The sequence below is a fragment of the Symsagittifera roscoffensis genome, chromosome 1, assembly GCF_963678635.1.
Source record: "Symsagittifera roscoffensis chromosome 1, txSymRosc1.1, whole genome shotgun sequence".
NCBI classification, from domain to species: domain Eukaryota; kingdom Metazoa; phylum Xenacoelomorpha; order Acoela; family Convolutidae; genus Symsagittifera; species Symsagittifera roscoffensis.
In genome coordinates, this window is record NC_087062.1 from 36,440,500 (window position 1) to 36,452,850 (window position 12,351).

The 12,351-nt window shown below is 31.9% G+C and overlaps 1 protein-coding gene across 1 annotated transcript in view; it reads right to left on the reverse strand.

Annotated features, from left to right (window-relative positions):
* The window catches only part of LOC134856992 (serine/threonine-protein kinase BRSK1-like), a 66,230-nt gene that overhangs the window by 49,377 nt on the left and 4,502 nt on the right, over positions 1-12,351 (reverse strand). The gene's annotated exons all lie outside the window — the stretch shown is intronic.

Genomic DNA, 12,351 nt, shown 5'->3' on the forward strand with positions numbered 1-12,351 from the left:
TATTCCACAGAGTTAACAATTGCCAACCAGTCCTGAGAAAAAATGAATCGGCAAGGAAGACTAAGCCAAGTGAACAGCAAATTTTTCACGTATCTATCAGAGCTGATAAATGATGTCATCAATTTGAAAAATAGTTACATTTGCAATCAGATAAAAATTAATAACTTACAATTTCAAGATTTACACTTAATCAAATCGAACCGAAACATTTTTTGAAAGTTAAGGAAAAGTGATGTCAGGTCTGTAAGAAATAAAACTACTAAAACATAGCCAATCGAAGATTGGAAAAGAGTAATGAACGCAAGTAAACATAAAAAACACTGACTTTCTTGAAAAAATCTCAACTTTCGAATTTCAAAGAAAAAATAGATGGTCTTTAAGCTGTTTGGATTTCTAGAACAATTTATGATTGACGCTTTTTTGATAACATGAACCCAACTTGAAAAAAATTGAATCAACAGGTAAGGTTTTTACTCCGCTGGGAAATCTTAAAAACCAATTCCACTTTCGAAACTAGAAATCGTTCACGTTTTTTGCGCCATTTCCACATTCGTATTTGAAGAGAGCTATTTACGTCAATTTCAGCAGATAAATTTGAATTGAGCTCAGAAATTGCATTATACCTAAGTGCATCAATACTTCAAGACTTTTTCCTGAAAAAAAAAACAAAAAAACAGGGCAAGACCTATTAAAGAGTCTTAAGAAAATCTATCAAAACTTAGTTCTTTTCCGAGGAGAAATCTAAAAAATAAAATCCTTCCTTGAAACTAGAAATAATTTACATTTTTCATGCCATTTCAATCTTCCCAATTAGGCCTTTTAGCAAAAATTTGATTTGAACTTTCAATCTTCTGAAACTTTTACTATAAAAAAAAACTAAAACTGGCAACGACCTATAAATTTCATAACGTGAATGAAGGTGGATGGAAATTAAAAAAAACCAAGAGTCAATTTGGTAAACTGAAAATTAGGCTGGATCATGTATCAAGAATCTTGTCTTAAACCGACACCACCGCATTTCGTTCGTTTTTTTTTGAAAAACTGAAATCTAAACCAAGAAAAAATTATATTTGAGTTTCAGAACATAAATTTAAGCTTCTTGAAAGAATAAGAACCAAAAACTACTTAACCTAAGTAAGGGTAACCACCTCATTCATTGACTCAGACAGAAAAAGAAAGCCACTAAGTCCAATTAAATAGAAAAAAAAACTCAAAACCCCGAGACTTGAAAAAAACTGAAATGTCCCGAATCATCTTCGATTTGTGGAAAGCACATCCAGATACACAATCGACGGCAATTAAAAATAATTCAAAAAATAATTAAAAAGGGGCAACTGAGCCAACTAAACTTAAAAATACCCTTTGGGTTCTACGCGAAATTATTTAAGTCTCATCGGCTCAGATGCCGCTTGTATTTTTTTTGAATTTACATTAATTGCCGTCGATTGTGAAACAAACCTACTAAAACATAGCCAATCGAAGATTGGAAAAAAGTAATGAACGCAAGTAAACATAACAAAAAAACTGACTTTCTAGAAAACATCTCAACTTTCGAATTTCAAAGAAAAAACAAATGGCCTTCAAGCTCTTTGAATTTCTAGAACAATGTATGACTAGCGCTTTTTTGATAACATGAACACAACTTGAGAAAATTGAATCAATAGGTAAAGTTTTTATTCCGCTGGGAAATCCACTTTTGAAACTTGAAATCGTTCACGTTTTTTCGCGCCATTTCCTTGTTCGTATTTGGAGAGTGCTATTTACGTCACTTTCAGCAGATGAATTTCAAATGAACCCAAAAATTGCATTATACCTAAGTGCATCAATACTTTAAGTTTTTTTCCTGAAAAAAAAAACAAAAAAAATCAGCAAGACCTATATAAGAGTTTTCACTACGCTCATTTCTCTTAATAAACCCATTTAAATTAAAATTATCAAACGTTAAGACTCATCTGAAAATTGAAAAAAAAAATGCATTTAGAAAATTCTTCCTTAAAATTTAATGGAATGGACCGCTCAATTTCTTGCGTAAGTGTCTTTTGCAATTTCCTAATTTTGCGTAAAATTAATGAACAATAAAAAAATTTGTTAAGTTTTATTATAATAATACACTTGAGCCCTTCCGCAACTTCTGTGGTGCATCTGAAATCGGGTAGAATAGCCCACATTACGCCATGATTCCTCTCTGCCCTTTCAATGGGGTGTTCGAACCAAAAAAGCAACATCAGATCGGTTTTTTAAATTTTTATATAAACAGGCAAAGCGCAGTTAGAAGTAAAAACAACTAGTCTAAAACCACTAAAAAACAGTTAGGAAAAAAATGGATTAACCAAAATGTCCATACAATTTACTCATTTCGTCAAACTATTTCTCGACAATTGCAAGTGTTGACTCTGCATTGAAATGAAAATGAATAATCCGACAAAACATGCGTCCATAACCATTGAGCGAAAAAAGTCGGAAAAACAAACAGCTCCAAAAAGTTAAGAAACTTTCACCTTCCCCCAACATACGCATGCAATTTTTTTGCCTTCAAACGTCCCAATAAAGAGACGACAAAGTCGATACAAGACTAACCGTTTACGCCGGATAAACAGATTTGATTAAAAACTCGAAAAGAAATGATTGAAAGTCAAAATTGGTTGACAACGAATTGCTTAAACAAAAATTTCGAATCGAACGGGAATTTAAAAAACAAATGAAAAACTTTCAGTCCAAATGATTCATAAATTTTGTTCAATGAAGTTCTACGTTTCGATTTAATAACGCTTGCTAACTGCAAGCTTACAAAAACAATCTTTTTATTCAATGAAACTATCCAGTTTAACAAGGCCGATTCTATCAAAATAAATCAACTTGAACAGACAGATACCAAACAAAAAATTGAGTCAAAAGAAGAACGAAGGTATTATCTCAGCGAAAGTATAAGTCAGTTTAAATTCCAAATGTACTGATTCTTCTAATTTCAAAAATACGGTACGGGATAGTTAAGACACGATTTGAGTCGAAAAAATTACGTCAAAAATTACCATTTTTTGTTCGCTCAGATCAAAGAATACTCAAAACCTAGAAAAAGCTTTGAGGTCAGCTCAGATCAGCAGTTGACGAAAGGAAATGACAGGAAACGAGGTTAATGAAAACTGAATCGATAATTCTAAACCCCGAAAAAAAAAACACCCCGTTTTAGTCGCTAATATCTATCACATGCAAAAAAAACTTTAAAAACCATACGAACAGAGGAGAAACTGAGCTTCGCACTATTTGCGATGCAAAAAATATATGCTAAATTTGTACAAAATAACCATCATAAAACATCAGCTAAATGACATAAGTTCAAATAAAAACAAGAAACTTCGACCAAAATATTCAAAAGTTACGAAAAATTGTTTTCTTTTTTTTTTTCAAACTGTGTTTGATACTCATAGTAAATAAGACTTGAAGACAAAAATCAAATAGAAAAAAATTTTCGAGTCCTATTTTCACTTGAATATACTTGAAGACATAAAAAGTAATACTTGAAGACAAAAATCAAATAGAAAAAAATTTTCGAGTCCTATTTTCACTGGATTAAAACAATCTTTTTATGACTTTAATGAAAGCTTATTCTCCTAAAACAGGCTGCTCGCTCGCTTCATTCGCTTGAAATTACACTTAAAATCACTCAGAAAACTTTTCGAATTTTTTTCAATGTTCTTTGTATCATGACATGGAGTGCTTTGTTAAAGAACAGCACTTCATCCAATCGGCTGATTATTAGATATACCTGATTTAGTGTGAAAACAAAAAAAACGCAACATAAAACCAAGTTCTTCCGTTTTTCAGTGGTCGGAACAATAATTCAACTCAAGCCAACTGATTTAGACACAGTGACTTTAGGTGACTCTTTTTTCTATATTTGCAATCTGGTCAAAAAAATTTATTGCCTTATAATTAAAAATCTTCATTCATTACTTTGTTTTAGGATAAAAAAAAGCAAATATAGCATTGCAAGATGGCGGATAAAATTACACAAAACAAACAAACGAAAAAAAAATTTTCACACGAGGCGAAGCTGCACTTCGCTGACACAAGCGAGAAAATAGCAAAAATCTGCATAAAAAAAAGCGGAAAACAAGGATATTCGGTTGCTGTGCAAGTAGCATAGAATGTCCCAACCATTGTCATAAAAACTACAAAAACGTCGTTTTGACTTGATTTCGCGTGGAAAACAAAAAAACTCACATCAGTGTCGTTTTTTCTGTTGGTGTGATAAAAAATCTACACGAAAAAAGTAGAAACTAAGTCAATTTGACAGTAATAGTCTAATAAGCCAAATGGAAAGCAGTTTTTAGTTTTTCTAGATAATGACTAAAAAAACAAGAAAAATTCTAAGACTTTGTTTTTTTTGCAAATATTTCTATCATAACACTAATGCTGCCTATCTACTCGCACATTTAAAAATGCTTTATACATACATTATAAATGCACTGTAATAAAGCGGAGTGAGCAATTTTGGGTGGAAAATAGTTGGCTCATTATATAACATGCTCCGCTCGTGTACTTGTATTGTGGCTTAAATCATGAATCTTTAACAAAACTTTCATAGATAATTCCACGAAACAAGAAATCAGTAGATCTACGATTATTCTACTCTAGATAGCTTTGAAGTCAGCTCAGATCAGCAGTTGACGAAAGGAGCTGACAGGAAACGAGGTTAATGAAAACTGAATCGATAATTCTAAACCCCGAAAAAAAAACACCCCGTTTTAGTCGCTAATATCTATCAAATGCAAAAAAAAACTTTAAAAACCATACGCACAGAGGAGAAACTGAGCTTCGCACTACTTGCGATGCAAAAAATATATGCTAAATTTGTACAAAATATCCATCATAAACATCTGCTAAATGACATAAGTTCAAATAAAAACAAGAAACTTCGACCAAAATATTCAAAAGTTACGAAAAATCGTTTTCTTTTTTTTCAAACTGTGTGATACTCATAGTAAATAAGACATACTTGTAGACAAAAATCAAATAGAAAAACAATTTCGAGTCCTATTTTCACTGGATTAAAACAATCTTTTCATGGATTTAATGATAGCTTATTCTCCTAAAACAGGCTGCTCGCTCGCTTCATTCGCTTGAAATTACACTTAAAATCACTCATAAACCTTTTCGAATTTATTTTCAATGTTCTTTGTATCATGACATAGAGTGCTTTATTAAAGTACAGCACTTCATCCATTCGGCTCATTATTGGATGTACCTGATTTTGTGTGAAAACAAAAAATTTCAACAAAAAAAAACGCAACTTAAAACCAAGTTCTTCCGTTTTTCAGTGGTCGGAACAATAATTCAACTCAAGCCAACTAATTTAGATAAAGTGACTTTAGGTGATTCCTTTTTCTATGTTTGCAATCTGATCGAAAAAAATTTATTGCCTTATAATTAAAAGTCTTCATTCATTACTTTAATTTACGACAAAAAAGCAAATATAGCATTGCAAGATGGCGGATAAAATTACACGAAACAAACAAACGCAAAAAAAAAATTGACAGGAGACGAAGCTGCACTTCGCTGACACAAAATCAGCTCAAAAAAACGCAAAATCAGCTCAGGGCAAAATCAGCTCAGGGAAAAAGAAGAAAAAGCTTCGAATTAAAAAATTTTTCTCTGTGTCGGATTCGAGCCGACGATCAACAACATAAGAAGACGAACGGAAGTGGGGCAATTCAATTCATCCGGAAAAAACTCGGATACTGAAAAAAAAAACAAGTTCCGACTGGGACTCGAACCCCTAACCTCGGAGTACAAAGGCCAACACATTTTTTCTGGACCAATTGAGAAAACACCTGGATGTTGTTGAGAGATTCAACAATTAAGCAAGTTCAATTAATAACTTATTACACGGAAAAAAAGTTATTATAACAAAAGTGCCAGCAAATAAACACTTTTATTAGCTCGTTAGCTTGGAAACAAAATAGATTCATACTAATACACTACGCCTGCTAGTGTAAATAGTCATGAATTAATTTTAACGTTGCTATTTTCAAGTTATCATCTAACTGCGTTCATTGATTCTCATAATTGGAAAGGGAAAAGAAAAGACAAAAAAAAAGATTTTTGGTACAAACAATTCCTAAATTGACAAAACTGCACAAAATTGTGAAACACCATAACTATTTATTACAATTATTAAGGTAAAACCATGAATGCATAGAAAAAGTGTAAATGTTAAACAAAACCTTAAGCCAAAATATTCGCGAATTGTCTACAATAGAGATGAGTACTTCAATCAAAAATTATGGCCCGATAAAGTTGCGGACTGGAGAAAAACTTCCAACGAAAAAGCAAACAGTGCCTCTGGATTCAAACACACTCTACCACAACACTACTGCTGCCTATCTACTCGCACATTTAAACATGCTTTAAACATACTTTATAAATACACTGTAATAAGAGGAGCGAGCAATTTTGGTTGGAAAATAGTTGCCTCATAATATAACACATACTCCGCTCGTGTACTTGAATTGTGGCTTAAACCATCTTTTACAATACTTTCACAGATAATTCCACGAAATAGGCAATCAGTAGATCTACGATTACGTTACTTTGGATATTTTGGGATTCGATCCACGAATCTGTTAAGTATTTATATTTCAGGCAAATAGATGAATGAAGCGGAACTAGCTCATGCTATCTATAATCGATTCTTTAATCAATGCAAAATTTTTGGAGATATCCTTTAAGGTCAACAGAATGGAACTGAATTAATGATCAAAACTGCTTTTTCGACGTCAAAAACAATTTAACGGATTCAAGAAAGTAAAATAAGTAACACAGAAATTTCCTACCACAATCGTAAAAAACGAACAAAAAAATCACAAATTCAAAAACCGATTTTTATCAAACGATCAAATATTTAGTAATGTCGTTCCAATCACGGTTGAAAGGACTTTAAAATTATATATCACTCGACCCATTCCGATGATTATTTGTGGAACCAAAACAATTTGCGGGAAACAAAAAAAAGAGAAAAAAAAACTAAAACACAACCGAATACAAAGTTACTCCACTATTTTCAAATGGGCGGAAAACTAGGATAGGCGGTTGCTGTGCAAGTAGCACAGAATCTCCCACCTATAGTCATAAAAACTACAAAAAAAGTTCTTCAAATTGCTGTCATTTTTCTGCGTGCTGTGATAAGACAATACAAACGCGTGAAAAAATAGTATATATGGCCTATTTGACAACAATTTTCTCAAAAAAAAGAACAAAAAATGATCTTGTACCTGTTTTAAAATTTTCATCGAGTTTTTTTTGTCAGGGAAATGCTAAAAAAAAGCTTTCTCAACTAGTTTTCAGTTGGAAAAATCAAGTTTTTTTCAACTAAAAGCCCAATTCAACAAGTTATCATCACTTTATTTGTTCGCGTTATTGTCCCAATTGTCGCAATGTTGTCGGAAAAACGACTAAGGGCTTTTATATGATGTATCATTCAACCTAGTCCGATAAGTTTTTTTGTTTACTTGATTTCGCATGGAAAACAAAAAAAATTCAAATCAGTGTCGTTTTTTCTGTGCAGTGTGATTAAAAAATTCACACGAAAAAAGTAGAAACTAGGCAAATTTGACAGTAATAGTCTAATAAGCCAAATGGAAAACAGTTTTTAGTTTTTCTAGAATAATGACTAAAAAACAAGAAAAAATCTAAAATTCTTTCTTTTGTTTTTTTTGCAAAATTTTCTAGCATAATACTACTGCTGCGTATCTACTCGCACATTTAAAAAAGCTTTATACATACATTATAAATGCACTGTAATAAAGCGGAGTGAGCAATTTTGTTTGGAAAATAGTTGCCTCATTATATAATATATGCTCCGCTCGTGTACTTGTATTGTGGCTTAAATCATGAATCTTTTACAATACTTTCACAGATAATTCCACGAAATAAGCAATCAGTAGATATACGATTATTCTACTCTGGATATATCGAGATTCGATCCAAAAATCTGTTAAATATTCATATTTCAGGCAAATAGATGAATGAAGCGGAACTAGCTCATGCTATCTATAATCGAATTTTTAATCAATGCAAATTGTTGAAGGTATCCTTTGAAGTCAACAGAATGGAACTGAATTAATTGATCAAAACTGCTTACCGACGTCAAAAACATTTAAGCGGATTCCATAAAGTAAAACAAGGATAGCCAGTTGCTTTGCAAGTAGCACAAAGTTCCGACCACAATCCTAAAAAACTACAAAAACGAAAATTTTTTTATCTTCAAATTAGCATCGGCACTTCTGCGTGGTCTGATCACAGATCTATACAAACGCGTAGAAAGCTAGTCCAATAGCCATAAAACAAAACAGTTGTCTTCAAAAATAAACGTTAAAATGAAACAGAAAAGTTTTAAGTACTAAAATATTTATTTTATTTAATTTTTCTGGCCGAGAAAACGCTTATTGAAGCTTTCAAAACTGGTTCTTCTTAAACTAAACTCAAGTGTTTTTAGCCTAAATGGCCAATATTTATTTATAATAAACCTTTCACGATCACTTTCCTCGTTCGAATATGGACAAAAATCTTCAATTCTAAACCGGTTATTCTCAAACGGTCGAAAATTTCGTAATGTCGTTCCAATCACGGCTGAAAAGGCTTTAAAATTATATATCACTCGACCCATTCCGATTATTATTTGTGGAACCAAAACAATTTGCGGAAAAAAAAAGAAAAAACTAAAACACAACCGAATACAGAGTTACTCCACATTTTTCAAATGGGCGGAAAATTAGGATAGCCGGTTGCTGTCAAGTAGCACAGAAAGTCCCAACCATAGTTATAAAAACTACAAAAAAAGTTCTTCAAATTACTGTCGTTTTTTCTGCGTGCTGTGATAAGACTATACACACGCGTAAGAAATTAGTATATAAGGCCTAATTGACAACAGTTTTCTTAAAACAAAAAAGAATAAAAAATGATCTCTTGCATCTCTTTAAATTTTTTCATAGAATTTTTTTTGGTCCAGAAGTGCTAAAAAAAGCTTTTTCAACTAGTTTTCAGTTGGAAAAATCAAGTTTTTTTTTCAACCTCAATGACCAATGTAATAAGTTATTATCATTTTATTCGTTCGCTTTATTGTCCCAATTGTCGCAATGTTGTCGGAAATACGACTAAAAGGGCTTTTATATGATGAATCACTCAACCTAGTCCGATAACTTTTTTTGTTTACTTGATTTCGCGTGGAAAACAAGAAACTCAAACTAGTGTCGTTTTTTCTGTGTGGTGTGATAAAAAAATCTAAACGAAAAAAAAAGAAACTAGGCAAATTTGACGGTAATAGTCTAATAAGCCAAATGGAAAACAGTTTTTAGTTTTTCTAGAATAATGGCTAAAAAAACAAGAAAAATTCTAAAAATTTCTTTTGTTTTTTTTGCAAAATTTTCTACCATAACACTACTGCTGCCTATCTACTCGCACATCAAAACATACTTTAAACCAAAAATTATAAATGCACTGTAAAAAGCGGAGTGAGCTATTCTGGTTGGAAAAAAAGTTGCCTCATAATATAACACATGCTCCGATCGTGTACCTAATCAAACTGAATTAATTGATCAAAACTGCTTACCGACGTCAAAAACATTTAAGCGGATTCCATAAAGTAAAACAAGGATAGCCAGTTGCTTTGCAAGTAGCACAAAGTTCCGGCCACAATCCTAAAAAACTACAAAAACAAAAATTTTTTAATCTTCAAATTAGCATCGGCACTTCTGCGTGGTCTGATCACAGATCTATACAAACGCGTAGAAAGCTAGTCCAATAGCCATAAAACAAAACAGTTGTCTTCAAAAATAAACGTTAAAATGAAACAGAAAAATTTTAAGTACTAAAATATTTATTTTATTTAATTTTTCTGGCCGAGAAAGCGCTTATTAAAGCTTTCAAAACTGGTTCTTCTTAAACTAAACTCAAGTGTTTTTAGCCTAAATGGCCAATATTTATTTATAATAAACCTTTCACGATCACTTTCCTCGTTGGAATATGGACAAAAATCTTCAATTCTAAACCGGTTATTCTCAAACGGTCGAAAATTTCGTAATGTCGTTCCAATCACGGCTGAAAAGGATTTAAAATTATATATCACTCGACCCATTCCGATGATTATTTGTGGAACCAAAACAATTTGCGGAAAACAAAAAAAAAGAAAAAACTAAAACACAACCGAATACAGAGTTACTCCACATTTTTCAAATGGGCGGAAAATTAGGATAGCCGGTTGCTGTCAAGTAGCACAGAAAGTCCCAACCATACTTATAAAAGTTACAAAAAAAGTTCTTCAAATTACTGTCGTTTTTTCTGCGTGCTGTGATAAGACTATACACACGCGTAAGAAATTAGTATATAAGGCCTAATTGACAACAGTTTTCTTAAAACAAAAAAGAATAAAAAATGATCTCTTGCACCTCTTTAAATTTTTTCATAGAATTTTTTTTGGTCGAGAAGTGCTAAAAAAAGCTTTTTTAACTAGTTTTGAGTTGGAAAAATCAAGTTTTTTTTTTCAACCTCAATGACCAATGTAATAAGTTAACATCATTTTATTCGTTCGCTTTATTGTCCCAATTGTCGCAATGTTGTCGGAAATACGACTAAAAGGGCTTTTATATGATGAATCACTCAACCTAGTCCGATAACTTTTTTTGTTTACTTGATTTCGCGTGGAAAACAAGAAACTCAAACTAGTGTCGTTTTTTCTGTGTGGTGTGATAAAAAAATCTAAACGAAAAAAAAAGAAACTAGGCAAATTTGACGGTAATAGTCTAATAAGCCAAATGGAAAACAGTTTTTAGTTTTTCTAGAATAATGGCTAAAAAAACAAGAAAAATTCTAAAAATTTCTTTTGTTTTTTTTTGCAAAATTTTCTACCATAACACTACTGCTGCCTATCTACTCGCACATCAAAACATACTTTAAACCAAAAATTATAAATGCACTGTAAAAAGCGGAGTGAGCAATTCTGGTTGGAAAAAAAGTTGCCTCATAATATAACACATGCTCCGATCGTGTACTTGTATTGTGGCTTAAACCATCTTTTACAATACTTTCACAGATAATTCCACGAAATAGGCAAACAGTAGATCTAAGATTATTCTATTCTGGATATTTTGGGATTCGATCCACGAATCTGTTAAATATTCATATTTCAGGCAAATAGATGAATAAAGCGGAACTAGCTCATGCTATCTATAATCGAATCTTTAATCAACGCAAATTGTTGGAGATATCTTTTAAGGTCAACAGAATGGAACTCAATTAATTGATCAAAACTGCTTACCGACGTCAAAAACATTTTAGCGGATTCCATAGAGTAAAACAAGGATAGCCAGTTGCTTTGCAAGTAGCACAGAAAGTTACGACCACAATCCTAAAAAACTACAAAAAATGAAAACTTTTTTATCTTCAAATTAGCGTCGGTTCTTCTGCGTGGTCTGATGACAGAGCTATACAAACGCGTAGAAAGCTAGTCCAATAGCCATAAAACAACAATTGTCTTCAAATATAAACATTAAAATGAAACAAAAAAGTTTCAGTACTAAAAAATTTATATCTTTTTTAATTTTTCTGGCCGAGAAAGCGCTTATTAAAGCTTTCAAAGCTGGTTCTTTTTTAACTAAACTCGAGTTTTTTTTAGCCTAAATGGCCAATATTTATTTATTATAAACCTTTCACGATCACTTTCCTCGTTCGAAAATGGACAAAAATTACCAATTCTGAACCGGTTATTCTCAAACGGTCAAAAATTTTATAATTTCGTTCCAATCACGGCTGAAAGGACTTTAAAATTATATATCACTCGACCCATTCCGATGATTATTTGTGGAACCAAAACAATTTGCGGAAAACAAAAAAAAAGAAAAAACTAAAACACAACCGAATACAAAGTTACTCCACAATTTTCAAATGGGCGGAAAATTATGATAGCCTGTTGCTGTGCAAGTAGCACAGAAAGTCCCAACCATAGTTATAAAAACTACAAAAAAAGTTCTTCAAATTACTGTCGTTTTTTCTGCGTGCTGTGATAAGACTATACACACGCGTAAGAAATTAGTATATAAGGCCTAATTGACAACAGTTTTCTTAAAACAAAAAAGAATAAAAAATGATCTCTTGCACCTCTATAAATTTTTTCATAGAATTTTTTTTGGTCGAGAAGTGCTAAAAAAAGCTTTTTCAACTAGTTTTCAGTTGGAAAAATCAAGTTTTTTTTTCAACCTCAATGACCAATGTAATAAGTTAACATCATTTTATTCGTTCGCTTTATTGTCCCAATTGTCGCAATGTTGTCGGAAATACGACTAAAAGGGCTTTTATATG